This window comes from Callithrix jacchus, chromosome 3, assembly GCF_049354715.1.
Source record: "Callithrix jacchus isolate 240 chromosome 3, calJac240_pri, whole genome shotgun sequence".
NCBI classification, from domain to species: Eukaryota; Metazoa; Chordata; class Mammalia; order Primates; family Cebidae; genus Callithrix; species Callithrix jacchus.
Genome location: NC_133504.1, coordinates 150,974,043 through 150,998,329, shown reverse-complemented (window position 1 = coordinate 150,998,329; position 24,287 = coordinate 150,974,043). Strand labels below are relative to the sequence as shown.

Here is a 24,287-nt window from a genome sequence, read left to right as displayed (position 1 = left end):
TGATACTTTTGACTAGTAATTTACTGGGGAAATATTCTTTGTTTATTGTAACAGAGAAAATGATAACATTAATGATGATAGCTAACATTTATTAAAGGCTTATGTCAGGCTTCTTACATGGTTTATTTTATTTAATCTTCTCCCCAGAAACTTGTGAAATAAGTTCTGTTAGTACACATACTGGAGGGATGAGAAAACAGGGTTAGATAGGTTAAGTCACTTACTCAAGTGGCAGAGCTTTGATGGTGATGGAACGCATTCCTGAAGCCAGGTTAGGCCAACTTATTCCAGAGCCTAAGTTCTTAAAACAAGGAGAGAAAAGGATTCCTGTCAATTAACCTACCAAAGAATTATTAAAACTCATTAGCTCTTGCCTATTACCTTAAAGTTTTAAGGCCAGCTTAACTTGAATGAAGGTTACCTCTCACAATGAAATATCCATGGTTCCCTATGCTTGATCCTGCCCTAAAGTGATGACTTTCTCTCATCTTTTATTTTTTACTCATTTTGTTTGTTCATTAAAAATTTTTTTTAATCCCTAGACTAAGAGGGAGTAGGTCTGAGCTTATATGTGATACCCTGACCTTTGAGTGGAAAGAGCTACTCAGGGTGTCTATTTCTTGACCTGGATTAGACACACAGCAAATGTATTTCCTGTTCTGGGCTCTAGGCCCTGCTTGCCAGAGCGGCTATGAATACTTATTACAGTCTTCCAGAGGCTATTTGTAGAGTCTCTGAGACTGGTTAGTAATTGGCATGAAGAAAATGCTATTGGCTTACCTCACTCTGGGCTTTTTTTGAATCCTGGCAATGATTCTTTTCTAATAAGCAAGTATTCCCTTATATTTGAGACAGTATCAACCAGTGCTTGGCCTATCTTGACCTTTAGGTTTCTTTTTAATTGTTTGCTTGGATGACCTCGTGTGTGAGTGAGTGTGTGTATGTGTGTACCCACACATGTGTGCATGTAAATAAGATTGTGTTCATGGTTTAAGGGTACTTTTCTGAGATACAAGACCTGTTATGATAAAATATAACCTTTGGCCATCTTCCGAAAAGAGCCCAGAAAACCCCAAAAAAAGCAGTTGTATCTGGACAGGTAAAGTTCTAGCATTGATTTTTTTCCTACAGTGTTTATTAGATAATTTGGTTCTTTTTTTTAGTTTCAGGGTGATGACACACAAATAAGTGATAATTTTCACCTCAACTGGCTCTTTTTTTTTTTTTTTTTAGAAGAATAAAGCTTCTCACGTCAAAGTGAATAAAGAGTGAGGCAGGGATCCAAGACAGAGTGGAGAAATGGGAGCTCGTACAATTTATCTAGATGTGCTTGACACTTCCTTTTTAATGCTAACCATTAAAAAAAAGAAGAAAGAAAAAGAAAGAATAAGAGAAAAAAAAAAGAATGTGATTCAAAGTGAATGTGAACAATTGTGTGGCTCGAAAGTTTTAGCATGTAGAAGTACTTGGATCACCACTGTCTTTTCAAACTTGATCTTCTGACTTTCAAGTTATTTCTGCCTTCATTCATGTGTAAATGGTAGCCAGGGCCTTCCAGAAGTAAGGATATCCTTTTGTTTTGAGTTCCCTAGAAGCAACTCCAATTTCTAGATCAGAAGAAAGAACAGGCAAAATGAGAGAAGTATTTGAAGGCTGTGGAGTAGCTGCACCTGTGGGGTTTCTTAAGTCTTAGCTGAAAGGCTTCTGCATGCAAATATACATTAATATGTGTACTCACACATAGCTCTTGAACTTGGAAGTTACATTTCTAGATTTGTTTAATATTGAGGGAAATGATCTGATCAGAGGGCTTTGCTCTCAGAAACAGTCACAGGGCCCAAGTAACCGGGTGGTCTTGTCCCCTCCTGTGGCAGTTTATTAGTACTGCAGCAACAGCTCTGCAAACCAGCATACCAGCAATTAAAGGTGTGATGACTTCATGTCCCCAGGAGAAAGCATTTTCATGTGGGAGTTAAAACCTGATGACATATGAAAGGAGATGGAGGATGTGTATAAAACTGGATGTTTAGAAAATTCAGCTCTGCCACATCAAATGTTTGTAGGTATCCAGGGGTAATGAGTGAAGCATTACAGCAAATGCAATGCTGGCTTTCTTTTCATTTTGAACCAGAGCTTCACATCATTGAAACACACATTTTGCTTATCCATGAAACCCAGGTTTGAATCAATAGCTGCAAGCAGAGCCAGTTCTGTCATGTGGCTCTCCAAGGCTGGCTGAGCGACTGATAATGACATATTTTGAATGATTTAAGAGAAACCAGAGGACTGTTGACCAGCAGTACATCCCAACATCATTAGCTTCCTTCTGATATGTCAGGGCTACTGAAGAATTTTAGTTTTCTCCAAGGTGTCTGATCTTGGAGGCAGCACCGGATGAGCTGTTAACAAGCTTCCAGAATATTGGATTTGCCCTGGGTGTAACTGACATTTCCTTTTAAGACTTTAGAGGATCATAAATTGCAACAGGCTTTTTGGTCCCAGGGCAGCCGCAGGCCCTCAGCTGAGGAGAATGGGCTCAGTAAATGTGTATTGTGATGGACTAGCCTTTTGTAACTAGCCCCTCAGTTTTGGAAGAAATGAAAGGAAGCCTTATGGGCATTAGGTAATAAAGAAAATGCTTTATAAAATTGAAATATGATTTATGAAAAAAAGAATATTCCTATAATTTGGGTTCCAGCTACTTCTGGTTAAAAGTGTCTTAAATTTATAGTGCTTTAATAGTGTTTTTGTAAATTTTCACATATCTCCTCTAATCCTTAACATACCATTCCATTTAATCTCTCTTTACTTAGTGATAATGTTTGATTGAAGTCACAAGTCCTGGGATCCTTGATTAACGTCAGTGTTCAAGGGTCTAACTTTTATTTGCTTGTATAAGTAACTGTTGCTACCAATTTAGCTATATTTAAACTTTGATAACATTAGAAAATGTAACATAGTTAGAAAAGAAAGTCAATGTTGCTTCTAAGTAAGTTACTTAAATTTTCAGGGGTGTAGTAGAATAAATGCTGGCTTGAGAGTTTGCCACTCATAGTGTCAAAATGTAGATTTGCCTGCAACAAGCTGGATGACCTTGGAGAAAAAATAATTTTAACATTTTGATTCTCAATTTCAATGTCTATACTTTGGGGTTAAAAATATTTATCTTCTGGATTATCAGTTATTTATTCCAGAAATGTTTATTGAGTAGCTAACTACTCTATGCTAGGCATAGTTTTAATGTTGAAATTCAATGGTGAATGAGATTAAAAAAAAAATCCCTACCCTCATGGAGCTTGTCTTCTAGTTGGGGAAGACAGACAATAAATAATTGGACAAACCAGTTCTGACAGTCTCAAGTATTATACAGAGTATGCAATGGGATAACGTAGCAAGAGTGCCTTGGCTACAAGGGAAACATTCCTGGAGACAGGGTGGTGAGGGAAGGCTCCCATGAGGAGCTGACATTGAGGGTGACCTGAATGATAGAATGACACTACCTTGTGAGGGATCAGAGCAAAAGCATTGTAGGCAAAGGGAGTAGCAAATGCAAAAGCTCTGGTGTAGGAAGGAGTTTAGATTGTTTTAAGAACAGAAAGAAACCTGGTCCTAGAAGAAGTCAGGGGTCAGACCATGCCATGTGATTCAGCCATAGTAAGGATTTCGATGTTCTCTAAGTGCAATTTAAATTATTGGAGATTTTAAAGAAATGTAATGCCATGGTTTGATTTGTATTTTGACATGCTAACTTTGCTGTGTAGAAAATAGGCTAGGACAAATATTAAACATGGTAATAGGAAGAACAGCTTTATATCCTAACACAGGATGTTGCTGTATTCTAGATAAGAGATGATGGTGGCTGGAACTAGTGAAATAACAAGGGGGATGAAGGTAAATAGTTGGATTTGGGGGATATTTTAGAGGTATAAAGGACAAGACTTGCTGATGCAGTGAATGTGAGGGATTCAGGAATGAGAGAAATCTGGGACAGATTGTAGGTTTTGGTTTGATAAGACAAATCAACCAAATGGAGGAAGACTTGGAAAGAAACCAGATGGGGCAAAGAAACCAAGAGTTTCATTTTAGATATGTTAAGTTTAAGTTGGATTTTGAGCCCAAGTTGAGGTATCATATGGGTGCCTATGAATGGGATGTCAAGTAGAATATACAAGCTGGAGCTCCAGCTCTGGGCTGGAGATAGAAATTAGGGAATCATTAGCTTTGCTGACATTTAAAGCCAAGGAGAAAGAATAAACAGAGAACAGGAGAGAGTACAGAATAGTTGTGGAGCACCCCAAAATTTAGATGGCATGTTGAAAGAAAGAGTCAGCTGAAGAGTTGGAAAGGAATTAGCTAGCAAATGGAAAAACACACAAAAATGTTGATATATCTAAAGAGGAATTAATTGTATTTATTGCTGCTGAGAGGTAAATGGGAGGATAGAGAAGTGATCTCTAGATTTGTACAGTGACTCAAAATAAGAGCACTTCTATTGAAGTGATGGAGACGAAAGTCAGACTGAAGTGGATTATCATGAGAATTACAGTCACCACAAAACAAGCCCCAGATTTTATACCTAAATCATTCTGAGACAGTATATGCTTAATATATGGTAGCTATTACTGAGAAATAATAATTTGGTGGCAGATTTTGTGGCTTGCCAATAGCAGTCATTCTCCCGGCCTCCTTCCTTCATCCCTTGCTTCATTTTCTTGGCAAACTTTTCTCCTTCCTTAAATTTGTGTGAGTTTTCCACCCTTCCATATGCTGAGGGCTGAGTCTAGGTCAGCTTGGTGGTCCTATTCCCCTCACCAGTTAGTTTAGGCATTGTTATACGACCCAATCCTGGCCTGTATTAGTCAGGGTTCTCCCAGAGGGACAGAACTAATAGGATAGATAAGATATATATAAAGGGGAATTTATTAAGTATTAGCATACATGATCACAAGGTCCCATAATAGGCCATCTGCAAGCTGAGGAAAAGGGAGCCAGTCCAAGTCCCCAAACTGAAGAACTTGGAGTCCAGTGTTTGAGAGCAGGAAGCAGCCAGCATGAAAGAAAGATGTAGGCTGGGAGGCTAGGCCTGTCTCTCTTTTTCACGTTTTTCTGCCTACTTTATATTCACTGGAAGCTTACTAGATTGTGCCCATCAGATTAAGGGTGGATCTGCCTTCCCCAGCCCACTCAAATGCTAATATCTTTTGGTGACACCCACACAGACACACTCAGGATTAATACTTTGTATCCCTCAATCCAATCAATTGACACTCAATATTAACCATCACATGGCCAATGGGATCTGATGGGCAATCCGCTGAGAGCTTCTAGAAAAGATTTCTTTGTCAACAAAAATATATTCATGGAAAGAAATTCTCCTCTCCTTCATCAAATGTTAATACACCTGTGATATCTGAAATCGCTGCAGCCATTTGTATGTGACCAAGAGAGACACTGTCATGGACAGGCAGTAGATTGTCAAGTAGAAAAATGAAAAGCTGTGTTTACAGACCTAGATCTCAGTTTAATGGGGGCATTAAGATATACTCTTTAAACCAATGTGCTTTTGTCCATCAATGCCCTAGAGCCCTGTATGATGCTGATGTTACAAATTACATAGTGTCAGACATTGTTTTTTAAGCTTGACTTACTATTTTACAGATGAGTAAACTGAGACCAAATGAACCTAAGGGCTTTGCCTAGGGACCTATAACTAGTAGTGGGAGTTCAAACCCAGGTGCTCTAGCTACCAGGTTAACACTACATTTTTTACATCATATTAAAGAGGACATCTGCAATAAACATGTGTTCAGTTGATATCTATATTTAAAACAATGCATTGATTTGCATTATTTCCCAATAGTGGCTGCAGATTCGATGCCGAATTTCTTTTGTCAACTACTGGTCCTAGATATGTGTATGAAGTGTATTTCAATAATCCTTGGTCAGAGTGTATGTTAAGTGACAATGTTCTTGTCTGGATGTACTAGAATCCAGCTCACAGACTAACATGGCACCAATAATATTCAAGTTACATACATTGCTAATGTTAAAAGACATATGAAATAAAGATAACAACTACTGTTAATTTAATGTTTAATATATAATTTGTCATCTATGCAGTGCTTTAACTATGTTGTTTCACCATATCCTCACTGAATCTTGAACTCTAACAAAATACTATTTTCTGCATGTTACCATTGAGAAAAGTAAGCTATGGAGAGTAGAAGTATTTTGGCCCAAACAATTATGTCTGTCTTATTCCAAAGGCCCTGCTCCTAACTATTGAATGAGTGCATTAAACTTTAACTAAATTTTGGCATAAGCCTGGAAGCTACCTAGCACATTCAGATAGCATATTGTCGATAGGTTTGTGCATAGAAAAAAGTCTGGAAGTACAAGATGAACAATGGCTTTTACTCTGTGTTGGGAGTTAAAGTTAATCTTTATTCTTTTTAGTATCCTGCCATTATAAAAAGAAAACTTTTTTTAGTAATATTAAGAAATAAAAGAAAGTATTTTTTTAAAGATATTGTTAAAAAATCAGGTTTCTTATGGCTGCATTGTAGTCCATGGCATGTATGTACCACATTTCTTTATCCAGTCTATCATTGATGGACATTTGGGTTGGTTTCAAGTCTTTGCTATTGTGAATAGTGCTGCAATAAACATATGTGTGCATGTGTCTTTATAGTAGAATGATTCATAATCATTTTACTATACCCAGTAATGGGATTGCTGGTTCTAGATCCTTGAGGAATCACCACCCTGTCTTCCATAGTGGGTGAACTAACACACTCCCACCAACAGTGTAAAAGCATTATTGTTTCTCCACGTCCTCTTCAGCATCTGCTGTTTCCTGACTTTTTAATGATTGCCATTCTAACTGGCATCATCTATCTCATTGTGGTTTTGATAATGACCAGTGATGATGAGCTTCTTTCGTATTTTGTTGGCCGAATAAATGTCTTCTTTTGAGAAGTGTCTGTTCATATCCTTTGCCCACTTTTTGATGAGGTTGTTTGTTTTTTCTTGTAAATTCATTTAAGTCATTGTAGATTCTGGATATTAGCCCTTTGTCAGATGGATAGATTACAAAATTTTTATCCCATTCTGTAGGTTGCCTGTTCAGCCTGATAAAAGTTTCCTTTGCTGTGCAGAAGCTCTTTAGTTTAATTAGATACTATTTGTCAATTTTGGCTTTTGTTGCAACTGCTTTTGGTATTTTAGTCATGAAGTCCTTGCCCATGACTATGTCCTGAATGGTATTGCCTAGATTTTCTTCTATGGTTTTTGTGGTTTTAGTTCTTACGTTTAAGTCTTTAATTCATCTTGAGTTAATTTTTGTGTAAGGTGTAAGGAAAGGGTCAAATTTCAGTTTTCTGTATATGGCTAGAGAGTTTTTCCAACACCATCTGTTAAAGAGGGAATCCTTTCCCCATTGCTTATTTTTCAGGTTTGTCATAGATTAGATGGTTGTAGATGTGTAGTGTTATTTCTGAGGCCTCTGTTCTTTTCCATTGGTCTGTATATCTGTTTTGGTACCAGTATCCTGCTGTTTTGGTTACTGTAGCTTTGTAGTATATATATATAGTATAGTTTGAAGTCAGGTAGTGTGACGCCTCCAGCTGTGTTCTTTTTGCTTAGGATTGTCTTCACTATATGGGTTCTTTTTTGGTTCTACATGAAATTTAAATTAGTTTTTTCTAATTCTGTGAGAAAAGTCATCGGTAGCTTGATGGGAATAGCATTGAATCTATAAATGTCCTTTTGCAGGTACATGGATGAAGTTGAAAACCATCACCCTCAGCAAACTAACACTGGAACAGAAAACTAAATGCTGCATGTTCTCACTCATAAGTAGGAGTTAAACGATGAGAACACATTAAACACAGGGAGGGGACCATCACACACTGGGGCCTTTCAGGGGGTTGGGAGCAAGAAGAGGGATAGCATTAGGAGAAATACCTAATGTAGATGACAGGTTAATGGGTGTAGCAAACCACCATGGGACATGTATACCTATGTAACAAACCTGAACGTTCTGCATATGTATCCCAGAACTTAAAGTATATACATCAGGTTTCTTTGAATCCACAGAACCAGTGACCAAGTACTGGATGAATTTATCAAGGAAACATAGGAACACTTTGCCACCAAACACTGGGCCAATTGGCCAATTGACTTTTCTCTTTTGTCTTCCATTATAGCTTCCCTTGTAGTTCTAGGTGTCTAGGTGAGGAAACATTCACTTCCACTCTTTTGGCTCACTAACCCTATGCAAGTCTGCTTTCTGTGAATCTTGAGTGTCATCTTTCCATCTCTATGGGCAAGAATGAATAAATAGGTTTTTTCATGCCTTTGCCTCTCAGCTCTTGAAAAAGTTCTAAAGACAAACAGAATTCAGTTGCCCAATTATTTATTTTGTATTGGATTGATTGGTACATTAAAGAAGCAAAAGCAGTATTTTCCTTTTTTATCATCTGTAGATAAAACAGGCATGTGTGTTGGGTTGTTCAGTTCCTTTTCTGTTGACTCTACCTAATACAGATTCAGCCACAGAACATTGGATGATTACTTAGTAAATAACCTCAATCACTTCTCAAATTTCTACTTCATCCATGTTTATATAGCAAACAGAACCTTGATAAGACCCAGGTTGATTGCAAAATGTTTTTCTGTGTATGTTGCCAGCGTTTTTTCTCTAACAGCCTAGCTATATTTTGCAGGTTTATATGCCTTTCAAAGTTTGCATTCTCCCCTTTCATATAATTTTTAAAAAGATATTTACAGAATGCTGTAGTAATATTTTGAAAACACAAGTGGTTAGGTTGAAATTAATATACCTCTGTAAAAGATTGTAGAGAAAAATGTGTAACTCAATAAGTATTTCAGCCAGAAAATGACAACCCTTCTTGTGATAAGAGTTGAAACTGTCAAATTCAAGTGATTAATTGTATTATGGGAAGATATTAACATTTTATGATGTGTCCTGAAATCCAAATTATAAAGTGGATATTCAATGAATGACACTGCCCTTTATTGCCATCTGTACTTCAGATTTTCTCTGCTTTATTAAATCTGTAAGCAGATACATTTAAAAAAAAGTTAACTTGAAGGCCCACTAACACATTGCCTACTTTTCCTTATTACCGTATTGTCAATTTTGAGGATAATACTGCTTGTTTTCTTCCTGCCTTAGGCTATGCACTATTCCACTGTATAGAATATAACATTAAAAAGTGAATGTATTTAACTATTAATACATTTTAGGCATTTAGGTTTTCACATTTTTCCTGTTGTAAGTAATACTGTGTAATATTCGATTCATAATAAATAGCATTTATAGAGCACTGACTATGTGCCAGGCACATTTTTAATCACTTTACATTTATTAATCATATGAATCCTTTCAGCAGGCCTTCAATATAGGTACAATTATGATGTTTATTTTATAGTTGTGGAAACTGAGGCACAGAGAAACTAGCTACTTTGCCTAAGACCACACACTTGGCAATTGGTAGAGCTTGGATTCAACTGAAGCAGTCTGATTCCAAGGTCTTCAGGGCCAGCATAGAATTTTTATCTCCTCTTCTAAAATTTTCATAAGGATAGATTTCTAGATGTGTGTAATGAATGGATTAAGGGAATGAAGTTATTGAGGATCTTAGTTTATAGAAAAAAATGTGCCAATGTGTATTCTCACATCACTATATTTATAAGGATTTTTAGATTACTACATTTTAATCAACAACAAGTTATAAGCAAAAATCTCTGGTTAATTTGTTAGGTGACATTTAGCATTTTATATTGCTTTATTTGCATTTTAGACTGCTGCATGGCTTCTAGTTTACCTTTATTTGAGTCCCAGAGATACCTAATTAAAGGATAATGTGGGAATTAAATGAATCCACATATGAAAGTCACCTAGAACAGGCCTGTATATAAGGCTAAAAGATGAACCGAGGCACATTACAATAGTAAAGACAGTGATTCATAATCAAGCAGCTCCAAACCAGAAGTAGATTGGGTCTCTGCCAAAGGGAAAAAGGGCAACAGTCTATAGGGTGAATGTGAAGCAAGGCAGAGAAAGTACTGGATTGGTTAAAGTGGAGCAGTAGCCTTATTTGGGTTATTTCAGTAGAAAGTCTGTAGTTAGAGGTTAATTGGCAGTTTCTGACTGGATAAGACCATTTATGCTGAGTTGAATTTTGTGTGACTGACTGATGGTTGGCAGCCCCTCAGTAGCTTCAAAATAGGGGCTGGTCAACTGAAACACCAAAGTGGGATTAGAAAGTTGGGACTTCCAGGCCTACACCCTAACACTCAGGGAGAGAAAAGGGGCCAAAGGCTGTTGTCACCAATGACCAATGATTTAATCAACTGTGACTCCATAATGAAACTTTCACAAAAACATTTAAAGAAATGTGTTCTTAGAGCTTCTGGAGAGCTGAATACATGGAGGGTCCTGGAGGGTGGTGTGCCAGGGGAGCACATGGCCGCTTTGTGCCCCTTTCCCTTCAGTTGTGCTCTGCATCTCTTCATCTCTATCATTAGTGATGTCCTTTATAGTAAACTGGTAAAAATGTTTCCTGAGTTCTGTGAGCTTCTCTAGCAAGTTAGTCAATCCTAAGGAGAGGGTCGTGGCAATTCCAATTTGTAGCCAGTAGCACAGGTATAACAACCTGAGACTTGCAATTAGCATTGGAAGAGATGGGTGGGGGGCATTCTTGTGGGACTGAGCCCTCTCCCTGTGGAATCTGACACTGTCTCCAGGTAGATTGTGTCAGAATTGAATTGGAGGACATCCAGCTTGTGTCTGCTGCAGAACTGATTGCTTGCTTGCTTGGTGTGTATTGAATGCCCCCTCCCCCACCACGTTTGGTCACGGAAATCCTCTGTGTTGATTGTTGTTTACTAAGTGAGAGAATACAAAAACAGTTTGGGTGTGTTTTTTCTGTTTGCTTACATAGGAACCCAGAGTGCTGGAGTCACCTCAGTCTAAATGGCCTCCCAATTAATTATCTTAACAATTGTAAGCACTAGATAGATGCTGGTTATGTTATTTATTTGTTAATAAAGGTAAGCATTGCTTTTTTCTGTGGGTTTTGACCATTTGTACTCTTTAGAAACTACAGTTGACCCTCCTTATTTGTGGGTTTTGCATCCACTGATTCAACCAACTGGATAAAAAATATTTTTAAAAACCTAATTAGAATAACAATATACCAACAAAATAATACAGATAAAAATACAGTAGAAGAATTATTTACATAGCATTTACATTGTACAGGTTGAGCATCTCTTATCTGGAATGTTTGGGACAAGAAGTGCTTCAAATTTCAGATTTTGGAATATTTATGTATGCATAGAGATATCTTGGGGATGAAACCCACGTGCAGACACAAAATTTATTTGTATTTTATATGTTTAGGTTTTGTATACAATAATTTAAATCATTTTGTGCTTGAAACAGTTCGTCTCTGTTGAACAATCAGAAAACAGAGATATCACTATCTCAGCCCCCCATGTTGAAAAATCTGTAGTCTTGTGGCATTATCATCATTCCTAACTCTGATATCTTTGTGAGAAGAGAGCCACTGTCCTCCAGATCCCAGAATGGAGATATACCAACAGTTCACACCATGCACCTGCAAAAGCCACAGATACTCAGCACCAGCCTGTGAAAGTAGCCAGGTGGGAGACTAGGCAATATCACAGGGGTGGAGCTACTCAAGCCAATGGGAACCCACTTCTTGCATCATGTGACCTAGTTGTGAGCCAGGAGTCAAAGGAGATCATTTCAGAGCTTTAAGATTTGACTTCCCTACTGGATTTTGGACTTGCATGAGGCCTGTAGCCCCTAATTTTGTCCAATTTATCCCATTTGGAATGGGTATATTTATTTACTGCCTGTAACCCCATTGTATCTAAGAAGTAACTAACTTGCTTTTGATTTTACAGGCTGATAGGCAGAGGGACTTGCTTTGTCTAGGATAAGACTTTGGACTGTGGACTTTTGAGTTAATGCTCAAATGAGTTAAGACTCTAAGGGACTGTTGGGAAGGCATGCTTGGTTTTGAACGAAGGACATGAGATTTAGAAGGGGCCAGGGGAAGAATGATGTGGTTTAACTGAGTCCTCACCCAAATTTCATTTTGAATAGTAGCTCCAATAATCCCCACATGTCATGGGAGGGACCCAGTGGGAGGTAATTAAATCATGGTCTTTCCTATGCTGTTCTCATGATAGTGAATGAGTCTCACAAGATCTGATGGGTTTGTAAAGGACAGTTCCCCTGCACAAGCTCTCTTACCTGCCACCATGTAAGATGTGATTTTGCTCCTCTTTCGCCTTCTGTCATGATTGTGAGGCCTCCCCAGTAATGTGAAACTGTGAGTCAATTAAACCTCTTTTTTTAATACATTATCCAGTCTTGGGTATGTCTTTATTATCAGCATGAGAACAGACTAATCCACCTTCATTTAATCACCACAACAACCCATTAGGGAGCTATTGTCATCTTCACAGCAGTGCAAAGCTATTGAGAGGCACAGCTGATATTCAAAGCCAGGTCTCTTTCAAAGCCCATGTTTTTATTCGCTTGTGGATGATGTAAATCTTTTCTACTCCCATATTTTTTGATATTGTCTACTTCTGTCATAATTATTTATTCATTCTGTCATGTATACATTATGTATCAAAATAGTTATGGATTATTAATATGTGCCATGCTCTGTGCTACATGCTATTAAGGTAGCAGGAATTTTTTGGATATGTATTTCTTTTATTCATATAACTTAGAGTTAATCAGAGGAGACTGAGAGTTTCAGAAGAAGTAATAATTATGAAGCAGTATTTATTAACTAGAAAGTGCCAGGCCCATTTCTGGGTATTTGCTGTACTGTCTCCATAATGTTTGCAGCAACCCTTTACAATGGTATTATTACCCCACTTTATATATAAGGACCCTGGAACTCAGATACATTTGGTAATTTTTTCAGATATTAACTAGCTATCAAGTGCCTGACTAGGAATCAAGCCTTGGCCTGCAAGATGTCCTGCTGCCTCATGGCTGGCTCATTACTATCCCCGCTCAATTCTACAGTGGATTTTTTACCAGGAACATAAGTCTCAGTGCCACCATCTTCTGCATTTTTTTTTTTTTTGCCACTGTTTTGTTGCTACTTTTCTTGTTTTTCTTTTTTGAGACAAAGTCTCGCTCTGTCACCAGACTGGAGTGCAGTGGTGTGATCTTGGCTCACTGCAATCTCCACCTCCTGAGTTCAAGTGATTCTCCTGACTCAGGCTCCCAAGTAGCTGGGACTACAGGTGCACACCATCATGCCCAGCTAATTTTTGTATTTTTAGTAGAGATGGGTTTTACCATTTGGCCAGGATGATCTCGATCTCTTGACCTCCTCAGCCTCCCAAAGTGCTGAGATTACAGGTGTGAGTCACTGCGCCTGGCCTGTTGCTACTTTTTTTCTAGGTCACTTCCCTTGCCAGAATTTTGCATTCGGCACAGAAAGGGCCATTTTTGTACAGAGTTTACTAATGTGCTAATACCTTCTCTCATCTTCCACCAGTAAAACACACACACACACACACTCACCCCACTTTTGCCTTAAGGGAATATATTACATAAACTAATATTCAACATGTTAATTAAGCAGTCTCAGGAAAAAATCAGACTACAGAAGCTTTTTGCTTTGCAAGGCACATATATGCAAACCCAAAGCAATTTCACCTGCGACATAGTAGCCATATTCCCTCTAAATCAGTCTTCTTTTAGGTTGCCTCATAATCTTTGATGATGTGGCACAACTTAAATATGTCTTTCTAAATCATTTCAATCACTCCTATAAATGTGTCAGAACCATATGCTAGCTCTGGCAAAGTGATAAATCTCTTCTCTACTGTAAGCTATATGCTTATACTTGTGGGAGTATCTGTCTAAGGAATACATGAGCTACAGGAGTCAGCTTTCTATACACTATGAATTCTTTGAAGAGCATTAAAATATTTATATTGAAGAGCCTAAAATAAAGTATCTTAATGTAAAAAGTAATGTAGATGTCTTAAGGTTTCCTATCTTGGGATTGTTGGCTGGCTTCTTCTCCAGACAACATAGTTAACCTGCTGCATGGCAGGTTACTTGATCCATCTGCAAGTTCAAATTTATTTACTTTTAAAATGGGGATAATATCTGTAGCAGATTTAACATCTGGCCACAAATCCTATGATATACCTCCCATCAAAACTTTGAGTGTGTGTCCCTTCTGAGGCTAGGTTATGGGAGCCATGTGGCTGCCATCTTATTTATAGAAAGACTTGTTCTCGGAGTTCTGTGCTTCAATGTAATGAGTCTTATGACCCCAAGTGAAGCAAATATTCCAGTTGATAGTCTCAGATGAGCCTAGTCTTCTGACCATCTTCACCAAGGTGCTAGGCATGCAAGTGGGGCTACCTCAGACCCTCCAGGCCGGCCTATCTGTGAGCCAAACACCACTCAGTTACTGCTATGGTGGAAATGTTTGAGTTCTGCCCAAATTTATATGTTAGAACCTCACCACCAATGGTATGCAATTAGGAAGTGGGGCACTTGGGAGACAAGTAGGTGATGAGGGAAAAGCCTACATGAATGGGATGAGTGCCCTTATAAAAGAGGCCCCAGTGAGCTGCCTTGCCTCTTCTATCATGTCAGGACATAGCTAGAAGGCATCATCCACAGATAAGAAAGTGGGTTCTCAGCAGAAACTGAATCTGCTGGTGCCTTGATCTTGAACTTCCCAGCCTCCAGAACTGTGAAAAATAAATTTCTGTTGTTTATAAACTACCTCATATATGATATTTTGTTGTAGCAGCCCAAACAGACTAAGACAGTGACCTTCATTGACATCATGTGGAAGTTTCACCCTGTCAAGTCCTGCCTAAATTTCCAAACCACAAAATCATGAAATATATTAAACTAATTCTTGCATTAAGCCAGCATGGTAGGGGATGGGGGTAGTGTACTATGTATTAATAAATAAGTAAAATGCTTTTAATGTGACGGTCAGTAAGCACTCAACAAACATTAGCCATTATTTTTATTTCTTCAGGATCTACTGTGGTCACAAAACCATATAACATGTTTTGGGGCACAGAAAAGAAGTATAAGATACAGTCTTTGCTCTATTGCAGTTTGGGGTGGTCATAATGCTAGGAGCATCTGAAAAGATAATGCATGTGCTGTTAGAGTGGTAGACATATTTGCTGTAAGTGTTTAAAGAAAGAAGAGGTAAGGCGCTATGAAGACGTGGTTGTTGTGCTGCATTTGAGGCCCCCATCTTTGGGGAGTTGGAGGCAATATCTGTTGAACAGAAACATTACAAGATAGTTTATTTGAATATGGATGGGGTTATATTTTAGTTCTTGTTTTGTAGATTAGGGGACAAATGATGTATATGTTTTGATTGCTGTCTATTCACCCTGTTGGTGAGGGAGTGACTCCTGTCCTAGGGTTATGGGATGATTGGGCATGTGACATTGACAGTGGATGGATGAGCTCCACAGCAGCTTATTAGTCACATATATTCACAGTCCAGGGGAGAAGAACTTTGCACACTATTCAGGGCCACACAGGCTTGCTCTCAGGAACACAGTGAATAACCAGAATCTGTGAGAAGCAGGCTTTGTAGTAGTAGGAGGGTGGGATGCCCCCAAGTTCTCAAGGACGATGTGATTTGGCTTATTTGAATAATTTCCCAGTCTTGGTGGGAACTGAAACTTGCTACTCAGGGATAAGCAGAAACTGCTTGGTTCCTTTGATAAGAAGGGTTGTTTGGCTAGGGGGATTTATAGTGGAGGAGAAGCAGGGCAGGGAAGGCATCTTACCACTAGACATTTGAGACCTTCCTGATTTTACACATCCATAAATTTGCAAAGCAGCATGTGACAGTGAGCCTCAATTTTAGTCCTTATACCACTGTGTAACCTTCCCAAGTTTCCAAAGCCAATGAGAAGTGGGGCTTGGATTTGAACCTGAGTGTCTGGCCCAGTCTGTTCATCTGACTCAGAGTCCACGCATTAGATGCAAATGAAGGAGAGGACTAAGTTTATGAAGACAAGCAAATATGTTTCTTCTTTCATGCCAGTCTCCCTGTTTCATTGAGTTTACTTCAATCACAAGGCACACAAAATCCTAAAAATGCTTGTGGGTGTCCCACTATCATTATACAAGATGCCATCATTGAGGGAAACTGGATAAAGGGTATATGAGACCTCAATAATTGCTTGAAAATTTAAATAACTACTTCTGGTATGTAAAGTTCTAAATTGTGGTCCTGGATTTGTAGTCAAGCAGAATCATGGTAGATCCTGCCATCTCCACTAACGCCTTTCACTGCTTCTCACCCATCTCGTGTTCTCATATCCCTCTGTATCAAGCCTAATCTCATGGTACATGATAATTATTTAAATCACTCTTTCATACATTCCTAATTTCTTGTCTCTCTCTCTCTGTCTTTCTTCAGCTTCCTTGTAGGTAGACCAAACCACAGCCCTGGTTAAATCCAATTATTTATTACTTTCTTAAAACTGAAATATACAAGCAGATATAAATTAATATTATAATTTCTGATAAAATTTAATACCTGGGAGATATAACAAGCAATTAACAGTTATTTCATGCCATTATGAATTGTTTCAAATAATGTTTCTACTTTAGTTTTCATCAAATTTTATTTTAATAACTTTAGCACATTTGTCTGTTGTAATGGTTTGCCTTTTCTTTGAGGAAAGTGAGCACAGCTGACTGTTTTGTACTTTCTTAGTTCCTAGGACAGTGCCTGGCACATAACAGGCAGTTCCTAAATGTTTGCTGGAAAAGGCAGAGATGTGAATGACTCTTCATGCCCTTACATGTTATATCCCACAGTTCTCTCCACGACGGGTATATAGTACAATTTGAGATGGGAGGGAGTTACACCTTCTTTTTTTCATATGGCAGAAGAGAGATGGTCATGAAATAAGAGTTGCAGAAAGACAGCCAGAAGGATGTCTGAACTACAGTCAGATTCTCAGACAGCACAATTTTCGTGAAATACATATGGGAGTTGAAAATCTAGAAACTGATATTCTTAAAACCACCCATCCCATGTACCTATTGAAAAGTGATCCTGCACTTTCAGAGCCATGATACATCAAACTGAAGACTGCTTTCTAGAGGGTAAGTTTTAGCAAGTCTGTCTTGGCCACCCCTGTGTGCTCTGAACTTAGCACAGTGCTGGACTCATGGTAACTATACAAAAGCATTCATTGAATGAACAAATGAGATGGACCCATCACTGATGATGCTTTTGTCTGAACTCTGCTTCCTGGACCAAATCTGATGACTGAATGAAAACCCCCTTTACTAACTCGTTTTAATCCTAGGTGTTCATTCTTAGTGAAATTCTGTCATAGTAGGGACACTTTATTGGCTGACATTTTATTGAGTCTCCTTATATTTAAACAAAAATAATATAATACCTTTGGCCTTAATTAATGGTCTAAATAAAATTAGGGAAAGTCTATAAAAGTAGACTACCCACTAAAATATTTGAGTCTTGGCTTTACTGTCCTACATTTATTCAGATTACATACTAGGAATTGTTTTTTAATATATGCCAATTATTTTTGCTGCCTGCAGAAAAAGTCTTATTGTTTCAATATCTTCCATAGCTAATTCAAATAACCATTGAAAAAGAAGATTTGCACCAATCATTTTCCCTTTGATAGCTTATTCTTTTTAATTGAATTACTATTATTGTTTTTCAGTAAGCTAGTCCTATAAAAAAAGCTAACATTTTTATGGTGTAATATTTTAAAGGTAGTGAAACCTTAAATATCAATGAGATTGTCACCAAATCATTTGTATTTATAATTAAATTTGGAAATTAAAGACAATAATTTGGGTCTGATTTATTTGGGATGTAATTATTTATGCCTTCATAATATCCAGGGTGTATATCCAATTCTTCATTTTAGAATGTCCCTCAACATCATTTACCATTGATTGGCAACTTCCAAATTCAGCTTGTTTCACCAATCTGGGCCTACGTTGCAGTGCAGCAAATGTAGTGAATGAAAAGCAAGTGTTATTTAATGGTCTTGGTTGTGGTAGAGAATATGTCTTCCAACATTCATACTCAGGTTTTTAAAATGTCTAATAATAATGACATGTGCTATAATCTAAATGTTTGTCTCCCCAACCCCAAATTCATACACTGAAATCCTAACTTACAAGGAGTTAGTATTAGGGAGTGGGATCTTTGGGAGGGAATTAGGTCATAAGAACTGAGCCTTAATAGATGTGATTAGTGCCCTTATAAAAGAGACCCCAGAGACATTGTTGCCCTTTCCTACCATGTGAAGTCATAGGGAGAAGGCAGCATCCATGAACTAGAAAATTAGCCCTCAGTGGACTCTGCTAGCACCATGATCTTGGACTTCCCAGCCTCCAGAACTGTGATAAATAAATTTCTGTTGTTTATAAGCCACTTAGTGATGTTGTTTTGTTATAGCTGCCTGAACACACTAAGACATATCTTAAGATATAAAGGCAGTTATTCTAACAAATGCAATTTTTTCTTGAAGGAGGTAGACTGTAAAAGCAACATCATAAAAATACCTTATATATGTGTGTCCCATACTTTTTCAGATTACATAAGCCTCAGTGCTTCTACATAAAAATAGAATAGCATTCTTCTGGACTCATGCCTCAGCCACTAAGCAGTAAGAAGCTCCCACCCAGATCTTTTCCATCTAGACTGGGGGTTACATGTGTTTTTCACAAGTGCTTTAAATACTCTCTTTGTAGACAGAGAAGAGTTCAAGAATATCCCATTGAAGGGAAGGATAAAAGGGAAGAATATAGGAATATGTACTTGAAAATGGGAACACTTGGCCAGGTGTGGTAGCTCATACCTGTAATCCCAGCACTTTGGGAGGCCAAAGATGGTGGATCACAAGGTCAGGAGATTAAGGCCATCCTGACTAAAATGGTGAAACCCCTTCTCTACTAAAAATACAAAATAAAAATAAAAATAAAAATAGCCAGGCATGGTGACATGTGCCTGTAGTCACAGCTACTTGGGAGACTGAAGGAGGAGAATCACTTGAACCTGGGAGGCGGAGGTTGCAGTGAGCTGAGATTACACCACTGCACTTCAGCCTGGGCGACAGAGTGAGAACACTTGGTGCTCACTGCTGACATTGCAGCATAATGCAGCAAAGTTTTATACATTGCCTATTCATTAGTAAACATGCAATTCTTAGTAATACTATTATCTCCACATACCTTTCTGGTTCACAATGACCCATAGTTTGCTTTTAAACTTTCTTTTAAAAAAGCAACATCCTACCCACCATCTAGGATCAGGTAGTGGTGTGGGAAGCTGGAGGAAGGTGGGATTAGGCAGAAACCAGGAGCAGGCAACAGTGGGTACAGAAGCTGGGAGCCAGGTTGCAAGGAGGCAGATGAACACTGATGGAGAACAGTCAACATAGTGATGGCCATAAAGCCAAAGGGTCCAAACCAGTAACGAATTATCTAGAATCCACAGGGGTTAGACTTCTCTATGGCAACACTGAGAAGTAGGCAGAGACTGTGATGTTCATTTCTTTTGCCCTCCACCTCCTGTCTTCTCTGTGACCATTCTTTTGCAGCTCTTCTTTTCTCTATTGGGAGCCTGTGTTATTTCCTGGTCTGCAGCTCTCATTGTCTCATCAAGGCTTGGATGTCCTGGTCTCTTCTTTCCCTACGGAACTTCCCTGTTCAAGGTCCTAAGCCTTGTGGATTTGTTCTATGTGATCTGGTGATCAATATTGGCTAAAAGGTCAGTAACTGCTGCAGTGTAATGTGCCACCTTTTCCAACTTAAGTCCATGAAACTTACATTGACTTGTATAGAAGAAATATAAATTTTAGGCAATCAGAAAGGGAACACTTAGAGGGGAATAATTTGTCTTTGATGCTTATGGAAGCCCATCTCATAAGAGGTCTCTCTAAAGTGTTCACCATTTAGAGAAGAGATGTACCACAAAATCATAGGATTTTATAGTTAAGGAAGGATTATTTCTGTAATTATTTCTTGATCCCTACCATGTTACCAGTACATTTTATCTACAATAGCTGCTCACCTATTGCTTGTTAATAAACAACATTGACAGATAAAGAAAATTTCTGTCCTCTAATGACATCTGCTGTCACTATGTGTGACATGCACAAATTCAGTTGATGAAGCCCATATTTGAAATATGAAAGTTATTTTAACAGATTTCGTGGGTCTGAATTGTTATACTGACACTTCAGTCAGCTTAATTCAAATTTGTTGATATGCATGAAGTGTTTTCAGAGCAGGCTCTAACTACGAATGGAAGAAGTAAATTGACTACTTAAGGGATTTTAAGGTTGCTGGGAAAACCCTCTTCCATCTGGTCCCTGAAATACCTCCCTTGCTTTCTGTTGCCTGGAATTCTACAAATGGCAGTTCCATATTTTCCTTATGCTTGCTTTTCCCCAATAAAAATAAAATAACAAAAGAGAATCACCTAGGGACCTGTTAGAAAATCCCCACACTTGGTCTCTACCCCCAGTGTCCATTTTTATTAACCTGGATAGAAGCCCAGGTATTGGTATTTTTTAAAAAACTCCCTGAGAGATTTTGATGTGTAGGTGGTTTTGACAAACACTGTGTGAGTGGAACATTAAACTGTATTCATTTGCACCTGGTATATCTGCATGTGGGCATTTTTTTTCTTTTAAATCAGGTATCTTTCTGAAAAAACAGATTACTGGAGGGGAAAAGAACCCTAAGGAAAGAGAACGCTAATGGAAACTGAGAGCTCAAACCAAAGTTAGACTCAGAGTGGGAGGCGTGGGGATTTCAAAAATAAGCACTGTCTGGCTTGCAGTGCTGGAAGGCTAGGTCTTGTTAGTATCAGTTGCAAACAATGAGGAAATGGCAAGTATTATCATCCCTTTCTGCCTTTCTCTTCCCTTCCCTCCGCATTTAAGGAGCTGTCTGTATGTAGGTCAGGGGCCCTGGGAAATGGTATGCTGAACATGCTTGATCTGGAGGAAGCAAAAGAAGTTTTAAGATGGGGCTGCTGCAGTTGCTGCTGCTCTGCAAACCCATCAGGGAGATGCAGGGTCTCTTCTTTGATTTGAAGTTCCAGATTAATGGCCCTGAAAATTGAATTAGCTCAGTGACTGCTGAAAGATACACAGTGGAATGAAAACAAGTCAGAATAGTTGCAACCTGTGGCTAGTGGCCCCAGAAGCTAAATTTTGGCTTCGTGTCTTCAGTGCCAAAGTGAATCTGCAATGGTAATACAACATGGGGCAAAGTTGGGGTTATAGCTCAAATGATAAAAATATGCTCCAGTGTCAAAATGTCGTGGAATGAAGAACCAATTAGTAGACATTTTTTCTTTCTTTCTGTAAATCCTTTGCTCTTCCTTGCCTAGAAACTCCTCAAGTTTTTCAAAGCGACAAAACTGATCAAAGAAGAGAGTCAATTAAAAGTGGGGTGAATGTGACCGTAGTCCTTGTAAGAAGCTATCTAATCCTTTTAAATTGCTTGAGAGTTCCAAAACATACTTCTCCCTTATAAGTAAAAACTGAAGCATCTGATTAAATTGGCTCCCTGACATTGCTTTGGGTTGGGTCTCTCCCTGAGGTGAGTTTTCTGTGAAGGTGATGAAGCTGAGGGAGGCTTCAGGGCCACTCACTTGCACTCATCCCATCTAAGGCCCTGGAAGGAGGTGCCCTAACAATGACTTCTAATGGTCACAGGTTTTGTAATATTAAACCAGCAAATCAAAAATGGATTTTAACAGCAATTAGTTAGGACTACTCTTTCCATTCTAAAATTTCCTGGGACATACTTCTCTTTCTGTCATGATGTGTGGTATTAGAGGCATTGCATGCATTTGTTGGATCTGGCTAAAAAGATTTACGAGATAATTTCTGTGGTTTGCAATCACTTCAGAGTATACCTAACTTATTGCTAGATATCCCAGTATACATGCAGCTCACAGGAAAACGCACTTTGTCCTCACTATGTGACTCATTCACCACCATGACCTAAGGGTGCAGTATCATGATATAAACCTCCCTCCTGAACTATGTTGATAAGAGAAGTGAAGGTGAAACAAAGCTTCACATGTGTGGAGCTAGAAACTACTCTATCAAAAATTCTCCCAGTTGTCAGACATGTAAAATTGTAAGTGGAGAATCCTGTGTGTATTGTGACTAATCAAAGCCCAACTTATCTCCAATTAGTAACAACCCATCTTTTTTTTTTTTTTGATGGTTGTAACATGAAATAGAACTTATCAGAATTCTGGTATTTATAGGAGACAAATCCACAGCAATATGACAAACTAGTGAGCTCCTTATTTTATACATTCTAATGCATCAGATGGCACCTTAGAGTATCTGACATGTCTTAACTTAATGCAGTTTGGCAGTTCCAGACCAAACAGCAGGTACTATTATCTTAAATACAGTTAAACAATCAACTATTGTAGATGAATGACTGAATTATTATAATAATCTCCATATCTGAAAAATGTTTCAAAATTGTTATATGAAGTATGCAGCCAAAAATGTAGAAAAAATTATTATAGAGGTATGTCTAGTAGTAAAAGGTTATTCATTACATTAGTTTTCTGGATTTTAATAATGTTGTAGGTTTTAGTCAGCTCTTTAAAATTTATAGTTTGTTGTGATTTCTTCTCTCATTCTAAGTAAATATGCTTTTATACCTGATCCTATGTCCTCAGTTTTGTATTCTTTCCATAAAGAGGGAGCTTCTAAATTGTGTCAGGCTGCACAAAAACCTGGGTCCCTCTATCTCTCTGCTGGGAAAATTTTCACATGGTATGGGCAAGCCATACATTATAAATGTAAAAGGAAATTTAGCCTCTGAGTTGACATGTTTTCTACTTGGTTAGGAGTCAGAAAACTTGGGTGTTCTTATGAACTCTGGCATTTATTGGCCAGATGGTTATATCCAGCTTTTTGAGGGAGGAAAAAGGGAGAAAAATGCTGTTTATTGAACGAACAGCAGTAAAATGAAAGAATTATACCAGTGCTTTACATGCATTACCTAATTTAAACCCCACAATAGGTCTATGAGGTTGGAGGCGGCCAAGGTGACTAGAGATTTAGAACTACATCAAGGGAGTGCCCTGCAATGAGAACTTACATCTGTCTAACTTTAAGGACTATGAATTTGCCATGACTTACAGATTGAAGACTCCAAGTTTCCTCAGTTGTAAGATGAGACTAACTCTATGTCTTTCTAACCTGCTTCCCAGGGTTGTGGCAGCCATCGAATGAAGACGCCACAGTGAGAAAATGGGAAATAATATTTATTTCTGTAAATATGAAATAATATTTATGGGCTGCAGCTCTGTATGTATGCAGCCCATATGCTTTGTGGTATTAAATTATTTAACATTAACAGCTCCGAGATATTTTAGCAAATAAAGATATTTGAATATGTTTCATAGGTAGTGACATGGCAGTCTGTTTTGTGTCCATTGGGGTTAGTTAGATGTTTCCTGTTTAAACACAAATAGGAATGTGTCTTTTCTTACCATAGGAGTTCTTGACTCCACATCAAAATGGAGAACAGAGGTTCAGAATGATACTTACAATGGCAAAAAGACACAAAGAGTTGAGAGCCAAGCTTGAAGAAAGGAATGACCCTTAATACAAAACATATTGGAGAAAGTCATCTTCCACCGAAAGCAGTTATTAAAGATTTGGTCGTTTAAAGAAACCTTGTACCTTTGCCCTCTCGAATAAAAAAAGTGTGTATTTATTTAATTATAATCACTTTGCTGAAGCATGACTATCATACAAAAAGTTGTACTGTGTTATAGAGTCTCAGATTAACATGCTAAAAGTATTAGAAGTTCAAATATAAGATTTTGGAAAGAGGTAAATTTAAACTAGACCAAAACAGAGTCCCTTCTCTTGGCCAGGCTTGATGAGGAATATTGTTATTCTTTCCTCAAGATCTACCTTTGCTTTAATGTAATTTATTTATTTTTTATACTTTCAACTTTTATTTTAGATTCAGAGGTACATGTACAGGTTTCTTTACGCAGGCATATTGAGTGATGCTGATGTTTGGGGTATGAATGATTCTGTCACTCAGGTAGTGAGCATAGTACCCACTAGTCAGCGTTTCAGCCCCTCCCCTCTCTGGTAGTCCCCATGTCTGTTGTTCCCATCTTTGGGTCCATGTA

At 38.1% G+C, this 24,287-nt stretch overlaps 1 long non-coding RNA gene across 2 annotated transcripts in view; it reads left to right on the top strand.

Annotated features, from left to right (window-relative positions):
* Window positions 1-23,870, top strand: part of LOC128931626 (uncharacterized) — a 173,068-nt gene extending 149,198 nt beyond the window's left edge. Inside the window, exon 5 of one of the 2 annotated variants that reach the window (XR_008480252.2) lies at window positions 23,636-23,870. This is a non-coding gene — a long non-coding RNA (uncharacterized LOC128931626). The remainder of the gene's footprint in view (window positions 1-23,635) is intronic. The other variant, XR_008480251.2, reaches the window with a different exon arrangement.
* The last annotated feature ends 417 nt before the right edge of the window (window positions 23,871-24,287 follow it).